This window comes from Anguilla rostrata, chromosome 5 (genome assembly GCF_018555375.3).
Source record: "Anguilla rostrata isolate EN2019 chromosome 5, ASM1855537v3, whole genome shotgun sequence".
In the NCBI taxonomy this organism is placed as follows: domain Eukaryota; kingdom Metazoa; phylum Chordata; class Actinopteri; order Anguilliformes; family Anguillidae; genus Anguilla; species Anguilla rostrata.
In genome coordinates this window covers 56,919,850-56,939,728 of record NC_057937.1, presented here as the reverse complement: position 1 = coordinate 56,939,728, position 19,879 = coordinate 56,919,850, and the positions used below count along the sequence as shown (strand labels likewise).

The 19,879-nt window shown below is 47.4% G+C and overlaps 1 protein-coding gene across 2 annotated transcripts in view; it reads right to left on the bottom strand.

The window, feature by feature from the left end:
* The window catches only part of ccdc102a (coiled-coil domain containing 102A), an 83,745-nt gene extending 77,440 nt beyond the window's left edge, over nt 1-6,305 (bottom strand). For both annotated transcript variants that reach the window (XM_064337319.1, XM_064337320.1), the window contains exon 1: nt 6,160-6,305. The gene's annotated coding sequence lies outside the window, so the exon portion shown is untranslated. The remainder of the gene's footprint in view (nt 1-6,159) is intronic.
* Between the last annotated feature and the right edge of the window lie 13,574 nt (nt 6,306-19,879).

Genomic DNA, 19,879 nt, shown 5'->3' with positions numbered 1-19,879 from the left:
AGGACCTACACATGCAAGGTTGAATCTCTCTCAAAGTCCCCCTCTCAGAGGCCTGACTAACAACATCCAGTCACAATATATCTTTGAAGCAAACTTCAAGTAAAATGTCGGTCAAGTCACCGTCTCCGCCCCCCGCCCCCCCCACCCCCAATAACCCACCTCCCCAACAATCACCATACAGCACACAGGACCGAGCGTGCAACAGCTGGGGTGGATTTAATTCGAACGGTGCCTACGGGAGTCCAGCTGCCTCTGAGAGCGTCTGAACGCAAGGTCAAGACAATGTGTGTTTGCCTGGCTCTGCACCCGCACTCGCGGGGCTGTGAGGGGAATTCTGAACAACATCTGCGCGCTTCGAAACCACGGACCAGGAAAATAAAAAATAAATAAATAGACCTCCTTTGTTTTTGTATCCGAACTGACAGATCAAAAAGAACTGTTGTCATGTCTCGTCTGCCCAGTTTCTTGGCCGCGGCTGTGACAAGCCGACGGGGTTCGGCCGTGAGAAGCTCCTTTAAACCGGTTCAAAACAGCACAGCTAGGCTCACAAGCTAAGGGAACACAGTACGAGAGAGAATGCCATCCATTATCAACCCCTGGCGTTCTCATTCAGACACCATCACGACCTCCTGCCCAGGGGCTCCCATAAGAGCGTCCACTCGCTCACTCTGCACCGCTCGACCACGAGCGCACATGTCCTGGAGCCAGGTTGATAAACCGACAAACACAAAAATAAATAAAACTACACACCGTTCGCATTCTCACTGCTGCGGGGCACAGACTGACAGACAGGACGGGGCACAGTCCGATGGGATGCGGGACAGGCTGATGGGACAGGGCACAGATTGATGGGACGGGGCACAGACTGACGGGATGGGGCGGGGCACAGACTGACTGATGGGACAGGGCACAGACCGATGGGACGGGGCACAGACTGACTGACGGGGCACAGACTGACTGATGGGACAGGGCACAGACTGACTGATGGGACAGGGCACAGACTGACTGATGGGGCGGGGCACAGACTGACCGATGGGACAGGGCACAGACTGACGATGGGCGGGCACAGACGATGGGACAGGGCACAGACTAACTGAGGGGGCGGGGCACAGACTGACCGATGGGACAGGGCACAGACTGACCGATGGGACGGGGCACAGAACTGGCAGGGGCTGCACAGACGGAATGCTGAGAACAGAACAGGCCCCAAGTTCGCGGGTCTCAGCGTTGATGAGGCGCATAAACGTTTTTGGGGGGAAAAACTGGCCGGACATTAAGGCAAAAAAAAAAAAAAAGGAAAAAGAGTCTGTCCAACTCCGCAGATCTTTCCCCGAGATTAAAAAAAAAAAACAAATAAACCAGAAGCCAGATAAGTCCTTTTATCGCTTAATTAGCTCCCTGGGCTGCCCTTTCCCGGACCGCGCCTGCTCTTTCGCGGGCGTGATTGACGTTTTGGCCGAGGCGGAGCGCAGTGGCGGGGGCTCAATCAACTAAAGCCCGAGCCCGCCCTGGGAGGCGACCGACAGCCCTGCTTACCGGGGGAGACCGAAAAAACGGAACTCCTCGAACGTCTCACAGTCGATGAGGCGGTGATTGAAGGCAGAGCTAGAAGCATGCAGCGGGCTGTAACTACAGCACAGCCAATGGGAAGAGCACGTCACGTCTGACAGCGATGCCTTCGCCATTTCACATTGCGCCATCGTTGCATCATTCACACCAGCAGTTCTTCTTCTGACCAGGTCTCTTTTGGGGAGAAAAAAAAAAAAAAAAGGATTTTTAATCTCAATGAGAATCACCTGCAAATAAATGTTCGATGAATAAATAAATAAATAAATAAAACGAGCAAGGGACCGTTCCTTCCTGCGGGCAGACCAATCACGTAGAGCCTGTCACAACAATTAAGGGGCACCAGTCGGGTCCGTCTTGCATGTTCCTAATTAAAGGCCAAGAAGCTTTCGCTGCAGAGAGCTTGAGCCATAAAGAGCAGGGATCAGCCTCACAAAAAAAAAGAAAAAAAAATGGAACTACCAATTTGTCACAGAGAAATCTGATTAGATTACGCGGAGAGATGAAGGGAGGGAGGAAGACAGAGGAGGGGGGGCCCAGGGGAGAGAGAGGATGAGAGAAAGAGAGAAAGACAGAGAGATGCAAAGGAAGAGAGAAGGTGGTACAGAGAGAGAGAGAGATGGATACAGGGACTGAGAGCGAGAAAGAGACACAGAGGGGTATGGGGAGAAGGGGAGAGAGAGAGACAGAGAGAGGTGTGGGGAAGAGAGAGAGAGAGAGAGAGAGACAGAGAGAGGTGTGGGGAAGAGAGAGACAGAGAGAGAGAGAGAGAGAAAGATAGCACAATCACAGCAGGAGGTTTATGTGCAAGGTGTGGGATGAAAGATGCTGTTTAGACAGGCCAGTTGTAGGCACACTGTCAATTTGGCGCACAGACTTAACACATTTATCTTCAGCAAACAACTGCAGACAAAACAACTGAAGCCACAAGGCAGATACACAGACAAACACCCCGTTTCAGGACCATGCAAATTTTTTTTTTTTTTGCACATTTGCTTATTTATTTGGTTTTTAGATTTTTTGTTGTTCTTTTTTGGGGAGGAGGGTAATTTGTGTTTTGTAGCACGTTGGTATTTCACAGTGGAAAGACAAAGGATAGAGGGAGTTTCCCCCCCCCTCACAAACCCCGCGGTCGACACGCTCAGTCAACAGACACGCACCAGATGGGTCGCAATTCGCAGGGTCTGTTCCCTCCAAAAATACGGCATCGCCATAGCAACCACACACAAGTCCCTATCCGTGACCAATCAGGAAAAAGAAACAGGAAAGGAGACGGGAGCAAACGCATTGTCTGTACTGTCTGTCTGTCGGTTTGTCCGAGATAGCTTGTCCATTGCGGTCTATTTTTTTTTTCTCCAGTGAGCCAATCACTGGCACTCAGTGGCTGGAGATGGAATTTCCAGAAGCACATGAGCGCACACTTTCAGGCAAAATTGAGGCCCGTTCTATTGCACACTTCAAATCAACCGTTGCAATTTAAAGATAGGACGCCCATAATGATATAATGATATGCAATCAATATTTTATCGAGAAGCTGTGGCAAGGAGCTGGAGGCTCCCAGGTTATTTTAAGACTGCAGATGGGGGGGGATTTACCCAGCATCCTTTGCGCAGATCAAACAACCACCATCGCACAGCATAAAGGCGCAAATATTTCAGTCCGCAGTTTGCCATTGATCATTCACATTGCATTACATTTATCATACTGATAAATTCTCCTCTAATCACTGTGCACATTTCTACAGTGAGGCCATATTGGCTGTGTTCACGTGCGGCCTGGTCCATTCCTACAGTACAGTGCCACCACAAAGCTCCATGTTAGTTAAAATGTACATTTACCACCCTGTTCATAGTCAAACTGGGAATTATGAGGGAACACTTAGATTCATTACAAACAACCAAGCCTGACTTTAACCTTTTTACCCAATAATAGAGTTGCCATTCATAAGTAGCTAGTATCAGTGGTACATCACTCAAAGCTAACATAGCAATCAATAGCTACAGTAAGGCTAAGACAAATATTTTTGTGTTGTTGCAACATGATGGACAGGCACATTTCTTCCTTAAAACAAGGCCAGCATAAGATAATTTGTGAATACAAAATGAAATGGTTAACAAGACAGATAGAGCTATTCTGGTCAACAAAGTTTATGGAACGCCACCCAGAATTTGGCGGTGGGCGGACCCCTGTTGAGTGTCTCCAATTCATATCTATCATTAGCGACAGCGTGGAAAACAGTTGTCCATTCATCAAGGCCGATAATCAACTGGCCACCGCTGCACGTGCCAGGTAGAACCAGATGATTCCATCACTCAGGGATCTCGCAAACGATTTCCGCGAGATCCTACTCTGCAGTTTTCCACGGTGCACGGAGAAACTTAAGCTCCGGGGAAGAGATCGTCCAGATGTGAAAGTTTCAAGATGTGGGAACCAGGACATTAAAAAAAAAATGAAAAGAAGGGAAAAGTGGAACATCGTGGAAGACTACGTTGCTGGTTGTCCAGTGACTTGCATGTTATTTCCCTCCGTAATTTTAGAGATTAGTTTAGCCAACATTGTTTGTTTTGTCGATCTTCAAGAATCTCCTCAGATGACGCTAAATTAAAGGGTGTTGTTACAAGATTTATAGTAAACGCGGTCCAACAGAGCGGTTAGAGTTACTGTTCAGAGGGTGGAAAATCTGAGGATGGCTGCAACGCAACGAATGAAAGTCGGATGACCTCCCATTAACACTGGTGTGAGCAAGAGAATGTTTTAACAACTGGGCGTATAGGCGGACCGACCAGATGTTGTTATGAGCTAGCTTACCAGCCATTTTTAGGCGACCCCGGACACTGTCATCAACCACTATGTCACTGAATACGATGCCAGAGAGTCCATGCCTGTATTTTTTGAACTAACAGCTATGGAATTTCTGGCCATGTTGAGTTACAATTAATAATAAATTAGTCTATTTAATTGCACCACAAAAATGACACGCATTTTACACAGACCCTTACTGTGGTTATTAATCGTTTTAATCAGTACAAAGAACTGCGGGGCAATGGCAGATACGATCCTGTTTGCAAACCTGCCCGTTTACATTGCATAGCCCGTACAAAATATAATTAAAATCCATACAAGTAAATATCGGACGAAAACACTTGTAGCATCATGAAAAAATGGCTATGACGCTACATCACAGAGAAGTAAGATAGTCTACATCGTTTGGCTGAATATGCATTCATTTATTTCACAGAGCATAACGTTACACTACAGACGGTGGACGTAAATATCAGATTTTAAAAAATTTATTTCAATATTAACGGTTTGAATGCGCAGATGTGAACATCAAACAACATCAAAACAGGTCTAGGATCACACCCCGAAGCAGGTCAAATTGTACAATCAAAAATGTCCCTAGCCTGCGAATTTTATAATAAAATACTCCCTAATCATAAATTGGATTTTAGATTAATACATGCATGAACATGGTAATTTAAGGTTTTTATCAATTATTCACGAAAGGAAAGTTAGCAAGCCAGCTAACAGTTAATCTTTGTAGGGCTCGGGTATAGTAGCTACATTTAGCCTGTTCCCATGGCAGTTATCATGTTAGCCATGAATTCATTAGGCTGCAAATTAGACGATTAGAAAGCTAGCTTCAAGATGACGAATATATTTTTAAGTAAAAAAAATTTTTTTTTAAAGTTGCAACTACTCCTGCACTACCAAATACATCTGTAAACGACAAACTCATAAAATTTTAATAATATTTAAATCAGATAACAATTGGGTAAATGCAGCGGTTAGAGCAAATCGTCTCGTCCTTAGTTTCTGCAGTTTGGTAGCGAGCTAGCAACAGACGTGACCTGATTCTAACGTCCTGCTGCTATACCAGAACGAGACAGCGAGAGAAAAAAAAGCTTCCTGAAAAAATAGCAACCCATTTCGAACGCCGGGAGCTTGCTGGATAGCTCAGGAAAAAATCACAACATGTGTTCCTTTCAACGACAACAAAAAAAAAAAAAAACTTGCAGAGAGGAATTCAGTTGAGCGGTAACATGTAGCAAAATGTTTTGTGGATTTGCAAGCGGTGTAATACCCGGACACTAGCCATGATGTGAAGCTGCATTATTTCCATCCAAAGAAATCCATCTTCCGTTGAAAGAAAGTTCTGCAGGAGTAAGATACGACTGTGCTATGACGTTTAGCAGGACTTGCTAGCTACCTTCTCATTAAATTGAAGGAGGAATTCTTCGGATCACAAAATTCCAATGAAAAAACAACTCCACAATGTCCACGAGACATATTGCAAATAGCTGATTTTCAGGAGGGCTAGAAACCAATACCGTGTCACCGCAGAAATAGTGGAACAACGATTTCTCCATCGGCGAGTAACTAGTTGCCATTAAAACGCTCCTTATAAAGCTAGCTTGCCGAACGTTGCACGAAATGGCAAGCATAGAACAGTAAGTGTGTTCTTGTACGGAGTTCTGTCGTGTTGTCATTCGATCGCCTACCTCTCGCATTCTAGCGAACGTTTTCCATCACAAATGCATACCGAACCACCTCCATCATTCCCTTATTCAATACAAAGGATAATGCACTGACCTGATTGTCTTACAGTGTACCTCCGGTAAATATTCTCGTTCTTTCGACGTTTTCTGCTTTGTTACGTGGTCCCTCTTCTGTTGCCGTCTCCCAGTTCCTTCCTTTTGCAGGAATTTCCTCTTGGAAAAGCGGAGTTTGTGGGAGACAGAAGTAGGCGGAGCCCCGGATGAACGGGCGCACGGGACAGGCTGAGAAGTTTTTCGCTCGCCAATTGGCGCGGCCTTCCAAGATGACTGGGTGGGAACAATACGCCAAAGGAGGAGTTGATTTCCTTGCTTTTATCAACTTCAGCGGACTCACCAAGTCCAAGTTTTGTTCTGGCTATTTCATTGGGAAGAATATGTCATAGTTACTATGATAACTAAGTAGTTTGTTGAGTTATGGGGATGTAATTAAATTGTTTAATAACGAGAATAACGTTGAATTAAAGTGATTTATCGGAATTAATGTCGAAAGCTGTCAAACGTAACAATACATATTTTTATCGATTTGGATTGATCCAAATCATTCCCACAGTAGAGTTTTTCTTAATTCCTCCACATAATGCACTTTACTGTCAATGCATTCCTGAATTGATTTGGAATTCAATTTACTTATTTTGTATGAATTTATTTATTTATCTTTAGTTGTAGTTTCATAAAAATTTGTGACATTGTGGTATAGCCTAGAGATCCGGACTTGTAAGAGCAAAGGTTACTCCTGCTATACGGTGTTGAACTGAGTGATCAATCACGCTAATGACGCTTGTTTAAATGGGTACGACACGTAAGATACAATGAATGAGCTTGCCTGCTCGGCAAATAAGTAAATTGCTTTAGCAATGGTGAAATATGTTAACATTGGCTGCAGTCGGTCTTTGTAAATTGTATTTTGGAGGACAGTCTCAACTCATGCCTCCTAAAGCTCGGTGGATAGCTTTGGTCACGGGTGAATTACTAATAAAAACAAAGATACTGTAGTTCTGTCTTAGCATGATTGCATATTCAGTTCTGTTTCCCTCAGTGTGGGACCTTGTTGGCTCTTGTTTGAGTGTTTTTCCAGAGCAGAGAGTATGCAGGAATATGAAAACACTCTACAAGCTGGAAACACAGCATCTTCCGAAACATGTTTGAATGTTTGAAAGAAAAAAAACCAAAGAAAAAAATTTTGGGTTTGACTCGTGTGAAGCAGTGAAAGACAGCGGGGGGAGAAAAGAAAGAAAGAAAAAATGGCATATCGTGCATGTCAAGCCAGGCTAATTTCAAGCACTTGCTCTGCAGACTTGAGTGGAACTCTTGCCAAAGTTAATATGTTACCCCTTCTCGTCATATCAGTGGGCCTGTCTGTCACTATTGCCAACTATAAATCGCAGTCTTCTGGGACACTTAGTGGGGTGGTGGTGGTGGGGGTGTTGGAGTGGAGGAGGTATTAGGGGGCGTGGCTGGAGAGGCAGGAGAGCATTAAGTTGGAACACAAGGAGGGGGACGCAGTGGGGCCGTGGGCCGAGAGAGCAGCGATGACTCTAGGTAACACTAGAAGTTGAGCTGCTAACACAACCGTGCTGCTTCATAAAGTTCCATCATCCAAAGGGATGTGTACATCTTCGGGCGCTAATGGGATGGTTTCTTGGAGCCAAAACTGATCCGTAAGATGAGATGGACGCCGCTGGCACTGGCAGTGCTGGAGTGTTGGTGTTGGCGTTGGTGTTGACTGTGGGGGGGGGGGGGTGGGGGAGGGGGAGGAATCTCGCTTCTGATGTGACATGTTCGGAACCCAAAAAGGTGACTAAGTCGCAACACGCAGCGATTCCTGGGTCCACCGCAGCAACGCACAGAGGATGATCGAGAGAACACTTTTTTTTTTTGCAACGCTTCAACACCAGGCATTGATTAAGAACCAGAGTAGAAGGGTCATACCACTTGCAGCAACCCGTCGAGTTGGGTTCAGCAATCTGCAGTACACAGCCTGTTGCCGCGCGTCGGCCGAGCACCATTTTCCCGTCGCCAGTTTCCAGGCGGAAAAGCCGGGGTCTCTAGTGGAGACTAAAGTGGGGCGTGCAGGTGTGTGGAATGGGGTTATACGTGAACGCTGCGAGAGAAAATGGAGGATGACGAAAGAGAAAGAGCAGGAGGGGGGGTGGGGGACCCTGGGGACCTCTCCTGTGCTGCCTTCCCAACCAGTACCTGGGAGAGTGAAGAAGGAGCAGAAATGGATCCCTGGGATGATGGATCGTAGCTGATGACTGAGTCTCCTCTCCTAGGATGTTCCCCCTCTCCTCGCAGGAAACGGAGACGGCCGGTGGGCAGGAACGCGCATTAATGAGTGTGTTCTGGTCAGATTCCCAAACCCCGAGGCCCCCCGTAGAGTCGTGTGAGTGCGTGTTTTTGGCGAGCTCCTCAGGCTCGCCGTGGAAACCGCGGATTTATCCTGTCATCGGCTTCTTCTAGCAGTCGCAAAAAACTACATTCCCCACAACCTCAGAACGAATGCGGTGAGGCTGGTCAGACCAATCAAAGGATCGGGTTACCCTTCTTTCCTTCTTTGTAGTTTGATCTACGGCTATGTTTTCATATGAACATATTCATGCTGTTATGCACTGATGTATTGCGCCGATGATGTAATGGCGTTAAATCTTTTTCTATGGATGAAATGGATGAAAATGCGCTCAGTCAGCTGACTCCGGAAGTTGAAAGAAAAACTGAAATGTTGATTAATGGGAACTTTTTTGTTTTTCAAAATTTCCATAAATATTTGAATTGACAAGGTTTACTCTCCTGTATCATCCCCGATTAAATATACACAGAAAAATTACTGAAGTAAAATCAATGATACAAAAGTGTTAATGTGAGTGCAACAGGGACAGTTTCTTTACTGAACTAGCATTACAAGCGCTGTGCGGGAGTTGATTTGAAATTGAATTTTTGCGGCGTGTATGTCAGTTAGGCGGCCTGGTAGAATGGTTTTCTTAAAATGGAGGGCGTCCCACCGCTGGAGGGTAAGCCAGCCCGTGCGAATGAGAGGCCCAGCTGAGGCCCGGAGCACAGGTGTGAGTGCCTCGTTTTTTTGGGGGAGCCCATTATGGCCGCAGCCCCCTCTCTCCAACGTCAGGGAAAATGTGGGGCGCGCAAAACTCACACCACTCATCAGGCCACAGCTGCACAGGGGCGGTCGCAGTGTGGAGGTGTGTGTGTGTGTGTGTGTGTGTGTGTGTGTGTGTGCGCGTGTGTGTGCGCGTGTGTGTGTGTGAGTGTGTGTGCGTGCTGCGGGTCAGTGCATGTGGTGTGGTGTGCCGTGTTGTGTTGTGTGTGCGGTGGTGGTTGTGTGTGTGTGTGTGCGCAGTGGTAGTGTGGCACGGTGTGCACGTGTGTGTAGCGTGCGTGTGTGTGGCAGGTGTGCGTGTGCGTGTGTGTGTGTGCGCGCTGTGTGCGCGTTGTGTGCGCGTGTGTGTGTGTGTGTGTGTGTGCGTTGTCGCCGCGTGTGCATGTGTGTGCGTGGTGTGTCGTGTGCGTGCGTGTGTGCGGGTGTGTCGTGTCTGGTGCTTCGCGCGCCTGTGTGTGAATGTGTGTGTCGTTGCCCTTGCCCCGGTGACTCACCTCAACAGAATGATGAAAAGCAGAATAAAAACATAAAAAAGTTGTGTTGTGTCATGAACAGATGTTATTCCCACGGCCAATATGGCACCCCCTGTCTTCCCAGGGACCCACGTGTGCACATGCTAATGCAGTGGATCCCATTATGACACATCTCTTCCAGTGGATCCCAGTCCTACACGCTTTTCCCAGTGGATTCCAGTTTAACATACCTCTTCTAGTGGATCCAAGTCGAACACATCTGTACCAGTGGATCCCAGTCTACGGCAGCTCTTCCAGTGGATCCCAGTCTAACACACATATATTTTTGGTGGATCCCAGTCTAACAAAGCTTCACCAGTGGATCCCAGTCTAAGACAGCTCTTCAACTGGATTCCGGTTTAACACGCCTATACTAGTGAATCTCAGTCTAACACACTTCACTCAGTGGATCCCAGTTTAACAGTCCTTTACCAGTGGATCCTTGTCTAACACATCTTTCAGTGGATCCCAGCCGCACACGCCTTTACCAGTGGATCCAGATCAAAGCCCCCTGTCATCACTCTCTCAAGCTCACTAGTTCTTCTCCTGGCCAGGAAAATATCGTTTTTTTTTTTTGTTTGTCTGTTTTTTTTTTTTTTTGCGCAACCGAGACAGCACTTCCCTTCCCTAGCCAGGGCAGGCCCTCGTGGCCAACGGACGGTGAAAAATGCCGTCGTCCGGCTGGTCCCGCCGTTTCTCCTTCGCCTCTGGAGTCGAGTGACGAGAGGACGCGGTGTGTCGTCATTCGCTAGTTTCTATATTTGTGGCCTTGCCAAAAACGGTTTAAAAATAAAGAAAGAAATAAATAAATAAATTATCAGAAAAGAGAAGTTGTGGTTTTTTTTGCCTTCCTGTTTCTTCAGTGTGGAGAATGACTGAGTTATCTTGGCATGTGCATGTTAGGAAATACAGCCAGATAATGGCTAGGAAACCATGGCGGGACCACAGATTCTGGACCGCGAGACAGGGGGACTTTTCGTACTCCACCTTAACTTCCCCAAACCTGACTTTTTACGCCCCTTAGTATCTCTCATTTCAACATTATGTTCCTCATATTTTCCAGATATTATCCCTTCTTGGATATTATCACACACGTCCTGCACTTGTACATTTTTCGTAAATGCCATATACCATCAACTTTAAGAACACGTGCTTCTATAGTACAGGTGTCTTGGATGTTTTTTGGTGAAAGTGTTTTCACGCAAATAAACTCGGCGGCAGTTGAAATCGCAGCCACCGGCGCAAAGCAGACGGGAGCTCTGTTTCCGGACATCGTTTATTGAGCCTCTGCTTGTTCCTGGTGTACAATTACTCAAGCTAATGTGAAATGAAAGTCTGAATGAATCAGAGGCTTTCGATTGTTAGTCCCCCCCCTTGGGAAAAATGGCTTTTCAATTAAAGGAAGCAGCAGCCCGCACCATTTGAATTTGGTGGTCACGGTGAAGTCGGCTAGCCTGTCTTTCTTGGTACAGCGATGCACTCCGCGGTCTGTTACCGAATCCTTACCTGCTACCGCCAACTGTGATTGCAAGCCCTGGGGGATGGTGTGTTTTGATTGGCCGAGGTGTTGCTCAGGGATGGCTTCTGTTGGGGCTAGGGTTATCCATCTCCATCTTATCCCACAAAAGAGATTCTTATACAGTAGCTTATGAAGTTTACTCCTGTGTAGGAATTCATGTAATGACTAGAAAGCTGGTGGACTCTGGACTGAGAAGGACCAGTTATTGGAGGAAATGAATGTCTGCTCATGCTCTGCGATCATACCCCCACAGCATCCAGTAAGGGCTAGATAACCATGGTTACATGTCAGCCTGCCAATGCCAAAATCCCAAAGATAAACAAGCTTACTACAGGACTGTCATTTTCCAAAAAAAAAAAAAAAAACTGGCAAAACAACTCCCTGGAGATAAAAGCATGAATGCACCAGGATAGCCCAGAGTACACTCAGAACAAACCCGTGTCCTTTTTGAGGGAGTGCAGGCGTTATTGGTCGCATTTTACTCCACCCAGTTGCAAAAAACTGGAGAAGCAGAAGAAGCTGGTCCGTGTGAATTTCAGTCTTCGCGATCTGACAGCGCTTAGCGGTTTAGCAGCTGAGTTTCGTTGTGATGCGCTTGACTTGTCTTCTGAGGACACAGCAGTATTGGAAGGAGGAACACATGATGTGCATGATGTGACTCACGTGTATGTGATCATCAAAGACTATTGGGGCAGCGGGGGGGACTTTCCATAGCACTTCGGCATTTTTCAAAGAAGGAGAATTGCTGAAGTGGTTCACAGAGTGCCACAGTGATGAGACGCTGGCAGCTTAAGATACTGACAGCACGTCTGGGTACGTTTCTGCTTTCATGTCTCTGAGAAGTGAAACAAACTCCTGGCATTTTAATGGGAGGCCAATTCGCCGTGAGATTTTAGGAGACAGAGGAGAGAAAAGCAAGGTCAATGAGGCTGGGAGATTGGGGGGTGGGAGCGGGGGGTAGGCGATTGCGATCAGTGGAGCGAAAAAATAAAAAGTGCGAAAACACTGAATATGCCCTCTGTGGCGAGGAAATACCATCAGAAATATTTCTGCAAAAATATTCACAGATGACAGAAAAAGGCATGACAGCTGGTCGCAAAAAAAGATGCTGTGGGTGAATGCAGAATGTGTATGTGAAAACAAAACTGAAGGCAAAACGCCCCAGGTTTTTGTGTTGTATTGGGTTATTGGGGTTTGTAATAAATACATAATTTGTATTCTGGCAAAAGAACGCAGTGGTGTATTTAAACTTTTTTTGGCTATGGGCTGACAGCCGGTCATTGAAGCTCGGCAGTCTTGGGCCGTAACAATAATACGTAGCCCTCCATTTCTTTTCCACGGGGGGTGATTGTGTGACACGTGGGAACCCGCTGGCTGTCCCATCCCCTGCCGTCCCCCGTTGAACAGCGTTAAACTCCCAAACCACAGACGAAAAGGTGAATAAGCTGGCCGGTATGCTGGAGCGCGTGTTTCCCCTCCATTCACTTTCCTGACTCAGACTATCAACACAGGAAGGAAGACAGCCTGAAATCACACACACGCACACACACACACACACACACACACATGCGCACACACACAGAAAAAAAACTGAAAGAAACGACCAAAACAGGTTTACCACTGAAAGCCAGCCAGGGAGATTTTTTTTTTTTAAAAAGAGGGAGAGACCTTCAAGACACCCCTGTGAAATCCTGCAATATTTCCTACTCTCTGATTTTTGTTGTTGTTGTTGCTGTAAAAAAACGTTTTATTATCCCTGACCTCGGAACACAGAGCGCACACCAACACTGCAGCAGCAAGGCGGGGGGGTTGGGTGGGGGGGCGGGTTTAGGAAGGGGGTTCTCTGATTCCCATGACTCACTGCATGAGAATCTCCTCCACAGGAAGAGCCTCGGAGTAACGTGCCACACCAGGTTCTTGGCCCCGGCAGTCTTCGCCGCTGTTTCTCGTTTTCTCATCTTCATCCAGGCCAGAGCTCAGGAGCCAACGGCACTTGTCTGTTGGCGTCTGAATGCTGTATTCTCAGGAGGATTGAAACGAAACGAGAAAAAAACGTTTGTTTGCATTGTCCGCTCGCTAAGTTGACACCGTCGTCAGCTGTCACGGAGTGTGCTGTACATACCAATCTGCACTACGCGCATCGGAATTCTTAACCGCTTCCCAGGAAGAATGTGACCTTTCACCTTTGAACCGAGGGGACATGTCTATTATTGTCCACACAACTATTACTTCACTGCAAATGTATGACTTGGGATCACGTTTTTCTAACAATTTATCACTTTTAGGTGTCTGCACAGGCATGTGAACTTGTGTCTGTGTGTATGCATGTATGTGTGCATGTGAATGCACGTACGTATGTATGTATGTATGTGAATCCAAGTATGTATGTACTGCTTGTATACCTGTGTGTATGTGCGAGTGCTTGCATACATGTGCGTGCATAGCGGGTGACATAGCTCAGGAGGTAAGAGCGGTTGTCTGGCAGTCGGAGGGTTTCCGGTTCGATCCCCGCCGGTTCGATCACTGCCCTGGGCGTGTCGAAGTGTCCCTGAGCAAGACACCTAACTCCTAACTGCTCTGGCGAATGAGAGGCATCAATTGTAAAGCGCTTTGGATAAAAGCGCTATATAAATGCAGTCCATTTACCATTTACCATGACCATGTGTACGTATGAGCACGTTTGTGTATGTGCCTGCTTGCACATGTGTGTGTGTGTGCATGAGCATGTGTGTGCATGTATGTGTATGTGGGTACTTGCATACGTGTGTGTGTGAGAATGTGTACATGTATGTGCATGTATGCGAATGTGAGTGACTTGTATGCCTGTGTGCGTGTATGAGCATGTGTGTGTACATATGTGTGAGTGTGCATGTATACCTGTGTGTGTGCATGTGTGTGTGAGTGTTTGTACACCTGTGTGCGTGTATGAGCATGTGTGTGTGAGTGTGTGTGTATACCTGTGTGTGTGCATGTGTGTGTGAGTGTTTGTATGCCTGTGTGCGTGTATGAGCATGTGTGTGTGCGCACGTGTGTGTGTGTGTGTGTGTGTATGTGCACGTGAACATGCAGCACCCCATGGTTACATGTTGATCTTCCCTATGTTGCTGTGCCCCCCCCCAATGCGGCTAATCTCTCTTCTCCTCCAGAGCTCCTCTCTCCTTCCCCCCCCCCCCCCCCCCCCCCCCCCCTCCCCCCAGGACAAAAGCCCGGTGGCCTTCTTTTAAAAAATCCTGACTTCAAAGACACAGCGGAGCCAATCCCTGCGCAAAAAAACCAGGGCATGTTTGCGCTGTGAACTAGAGAGGGATGTGAAAAAAGAAAGTCAAAAAGAAGTTCCTCGTTTGGCGCAGAACCCACATCCTAAAGCAAACTCGTTCAATTTCTTTGTTCACAACCCTGCCCTGCTGCTTCTGTGAAGGTGAAATTACTCATTGGCCTGCATGTGGCTGAAATCACGGTTACGTTGCCTTCAACGGCAAACTAGGCTGTTGTTTTCCCTCACGATTTGGATACACTTTTAAATTTGAGGTAGTCTCAGCCACACCCTGGCCTGTGAGACTATCGGCAGGCTCGATCCCAAAGCTCTATCGCTGCAGCATCTGAAAAAGGAAGTTACAGTCGGTCGGGTTGTTTTCCCTCGCGGTCTTATTGCTTATAACACACTTTAGCTTGCGTTACGTTGGCGGCCATTGATCGTGTTGGTTTTTGGAGTTCCCGTCTCCGATTGCGCCCCGCCCATTTGAGATCACACAGTGCCTTGTAAGAGGTACCTGACAATGACTTGTCCCTGGAAGCTGTGGAGGTTTGTGCTGTCAAACTGTCACCCTGGTCAGGCTCAGCAGAACATGAGATTATGAGCCTGACAAATAAGGCTAAGCGAACAATAGATGTACGGTACATTACGCACTATTGCACTTCCCACTTTTATCCACCGGGTGGCAACAAATATCCTTAATTTTTTCCAGGCCCTAAACGGGCAGTCATACAGCTCCCAGTACACCCTCCATCACGCAAAATGCTGCCACTGGCTGGTATGATACCAGTTGGCCTGCCGCAGTAGGCTACCCATTTCAGCTCAAACTATCATGTGTAAAAAATATAAAGCAAACTGCGCAACACACTGCATTTTGTTTGTGACATACATCGTCTTGTGATGCACCTGGGGACACATCGTCAGTGAGGGGGTCATTGGGCGTTTCGGGTCTTTCAACAATCAGACACCCCCACCCGGGCGACCCAGCCGGGGTTGATCAAGCCCCGGCTTGTGTCCAGGTAGCGCTACCCCACCCACGGCTCTCCTCCCCTGATCCACAGCCACCTAGAAGCAACTTCTGCCGGCCCGGTGGTAAACTTGACGGCCCTTCGCCTACTGGCCCCTGGGATCCCCCAGGCCCTGCAGAGTTCTGCCCGTACAGGGGCGACGCTACTCAGGCCCCGAGGCAGTCCCAGCCGCTTCCGTTTAATTTAACTCAACAAAAAAAAACCATGAATAAGGGGATGATCATCGCTGTCTTTCAGCGACACCTTAGTTTTATTTTTTTTTAAACGTTACCCTTTTTTTTTTTCGTTTGTGAAAACAGGCACTTATTATTATTAACCGCCCCCAAAAAAAGAACGTTGCTGTATTGCTTGTTCAAGGTTCGTTTGGCAAATTTGCATCCCTAAAGAAGAAAAACTGTACCCGCACTGAGCCTTTTCTTGTTTCCGGGAGCGCGAGCGGGATGTGGTCTGTGGGCAGAGCAGACCATAGCGCGTAGCAGGCGCGCAGCACAGTGGGCCTGTTTGTCTGCTGCACCGCGCCTTTGTGTGCCCGCTCGGGTCGGCGCTGAATAATAAAAAATAAAAAAAAAGCCGTCGTTAATAATGCAATCGTGGAGCGCGCTCGGCCTGTTCCCGCCCCGCGGACGCCCGCGTGCCTGTCTGCTTGGCGGTTGCCGAGGGAGACGGCGTGACGTGACCGCTCAGCGCTGGCCTCGGCCGGCCACGTGCGACCGGATTGCAGGCGGGCGGCCTCCCGCCCTCACAGAGCTCGAGCTTTTCTCCCGGGGAGGGAGTAGGGAGTGCCCTTCTCCTTCTTCTTCTTCTTCTGAGAGGATCAAAGAGAGAGGGAGAAGGGAATAAGAAAAACAAAAAAGAACAGAGGTACAATGGGGTGAGAGAGAGAGAGAGAGAGAGAAGGAGAGAGAGAGAGAGAGAGAGTGAGAGTGAGAGAGAGAGAGAGAGAGAGAGAGAGAGAGAGAAAGAGTGAGAGAGAGAGAGAGAGAGAGAGAGAGATGATGATGTGGTTATTTCTGCTATTGAAACAGAAAGAGTATGTTCTGGGGTTTTTTCTCTGTTTTTTTTAATCTGTCTCATAAAAGGGCTTTATGGAGAGTTATGTTTTCTATTTGTATAGTCCTCTTTCTTAAGATTGTAATGTTACACAATTTCTGTTTTATGTTGTTCTGAAAGGTTTTGGGAATGCAGGCTAGTTTTTAGGTGTGACAAAATTGTGCTAAAGTCTCCTGAATTCCACTGAATCTTTAGGATTATAATGATATACACAAGAGTGTACAAATAGCCTGAAGTTTCGATTGTTGCAGAAATATAATGGGCAGGGGGAAAAATGAATGATGCAACTTCAAAAAGCAGAGAAAGATCTGCATGATATAATTTCCAGTGTTAATTCAACTCTTAACAGAGTTACATATGAGTCCAACTGGGACCACATGTACTCTGTAACCATTGGTTTAACACTGGACATTTTACTACTGTGTCTGCTCATTATAGCACCAGGGGGGTAATGGTAGGTGTTATCATTCTTCTGCTTTGTCTCACATTCATTTCAATCTCTCTCCCACTGTCTTCCCCCCCATCTCTCAGTTTTACTCTCCTTGCCTATATCAGTTTCTTTCCCTCCCTCTCCTTTCTTCCAAACACTTTTCTCTCCCCTCTCCCTCCTTTTAGACAGTCTACTGTAATGCACTAAACACAAACACACCCACATACTTGGCGGAGCAGTAGTTTACCGTAATTATCGTCAAGCTAGAAAAGACGCTCGCTACTTTCAGGGTGATATTTTCGGATATTCCACGGCTGTATTCAACTCTGAATGACTGGGATGGCTTCGAACAAACAAACAGAGGCGCTACAAACAGAAGTTTGGGGGCGGAAAAAGCAGCTCGGCTCTTTGCTCAGTGAAGATGCGCGAGGAGATAACGCGCACAAGTGACCCTGTGAAACAGCACCCAGGAAACCCCTCATTCTGACATCGCTTAAAGCAAATGGCACACTGAGCAGCCATCATAGCTTCACGTCGTCTGATGCCTTTGGAATGTCCAAAACAACTGTAGTACCAATTCATTTAGAGTGCTAGGCCTTTCTACGTAGGCCCTCGCTTAGAAGTGAGATATATGCAAATATATTCTTAGCATCTACATATTTGTGTGTGTATGTGAAGGAGTGTGTGTGCGTGTGTATGTGCACGTGTTTGTGAGTGAATGTTTGTGTGTGCGTGTGTCTGAGGGTGAATGAATGTGTATGCATGTGTGTTTTTGTGTATATGTGAGAGTGTGTTTGTGTGTGAGGGTGAATGTGTGAGTATGCGTGTGTTTTTGTGTGTGTGTATGTGTGAGCGTGTGTGCGTCTGAAGGTGAATGAGTGTGTATGCATGTATGAGTGTGTGTCTGTGTATGTGTGAGTGTGCGTGTGTGTTTTTGTGTATATGCGAGCGTGTGTGTGTGACTGTGAGTGTGCGTGTGCGCATGTGTGTGCGTCTGACTGTCTGTATGTGTGTGTGTGTGTGTGTGTGTGTGTGTGTGTGTGTGTGTGTGTGTGTGTGTGTGTGTGTGTGTGTGTGTGTGTGTGTGTGTGTGTGTGTGCGTATGTGTGTGTGTGTGTGTGTGTGTGTGCGTGTGTGTGTGTTGTGTGTTTACGGGCAGGTGCTGTAATTACACAGTGAGAGGTAATCTCTTCTCGGAGTCTGGATTTCCCCTGACTTCCTGAACGTACAGCTGCGGGAGTGGCGCATAACTGTGGGTGCCCCATTGGCACATCTACAACAGTCCCACGGGCTCCAAACAAGCCTATTGCACAAAAAAATAAAACTCCCGCAGACAACCTTATTTAGTTATAGGACGCAGTTTTCGAGGAGGAACTCTGACGAAAAGTGTGTCAGCAGTGCGCCGAGTCTGGTGCGATCCGCGGAGAGAGAAGGAGGAAGAATATTTAACAGAAAAGCGGCGTTTCTGAGAACTGCGCGTGCCGACACAGACCGCGCAGTGATCGCTGTGTTCAGGCCCCTGGCGCTGAGCTCGAAAACGCTGCAGGCGATATGTGAGAGCCGAGGTAACTGAACTGCTGAGTTGTGACTTTTGTTTCTATTTTTATTGTGGTATTAATGCCACGGTTGCAGCGCCACAACATGGTAAATGGACTGCATTTATATAGCGCTTTTATCCAAAGCGCTTTACAATTGATGCCTCTCATTCACCAGAGCAGTTAGGGGTTAGGTGTCTTGCTCAAGGACACTTCGACACGCCCAGGGCAGGGGTTTGAACCGGCAACCCTCCGACTGCCAGACAATCGGTCTTACCTCCTGAGCTATGTCGCCCCCATGACGGGGACGGGGAGAGTTCATTAACAAAATAAAGGTCAACGAAGGAAACGCATAATACGTGTGAATGTGAGAGAAAAATAAAAATGTAAGTCAATGTAAAGGTAACGTAGGAGTGGAAAAACTAACTGGCGCAAAACCAAAAGCTTCTGGCGACGAGGAGGAGGAGGAGGAGGAGGAGGAGGACAAATGCCAAGACCAGGGGGGAAAGTTCTGCTCTAATTTCAGCTGCCAGGCAATCGGCGATCGAATGAACTATGGCCACCTGCGCAAACACCTCCCTGGTAAGTAAGAGTAACAGAAAGCAAAGGCAGAGGCGGGACGGGGGGGTGCAGCCTTCCTTTTGTAGCAGCACAGATACTATCATGGTGTTGAAATGAAACCGCTAAACTGAGTTCGCCTGCCCTCCCACACGTCAAGGCGAGTGGTTGTGAGGTCGTTATATATATCGTATGCTGGATACGTTGTCCTGGAGATCAGCACAAAGATATACCCCCCCTTTGTCAAGTTTGTTTCACACTCCTAGTCGTTGAGGTATGATATCTCTGCGTGGTTTGCACCCCCTCAGCCCCCCACCCCCACCCCCCTCAAGCCCCCACACCATTTACCCTACCCCCTCCCTTACAGTGCTGTCACTCTAATTGGAGAGAGAGAGGTCAGATATCCGCAGCAACCCCCGCCCCCTCCTGTCATCACGATTTGCCATGGTCCTCGGGTTCCGGCCTCAACCAGACACCTTGCAGTGTCTGTGGAGTGGAGTAGAGTGGAGTGGAGTGGAGTGGGCCAAACCCGTTCTCCACCTACGCTGCCACCTTCCCTCGAAATAAAACTGGACCACGCCTCCACATTCCTGCAAACACACGCATGCGCGCGTGCATGGCACACGCACAGCACTGAGCTTATACACAGCTTATAAACACACACACACACACACACAAACAAAGACGTATTGTTAACCTGAGGCACTGGCAAAGGCCACAGAAGGCAGAAAGAAACCAGGTGCATCCCAGTCTGCCG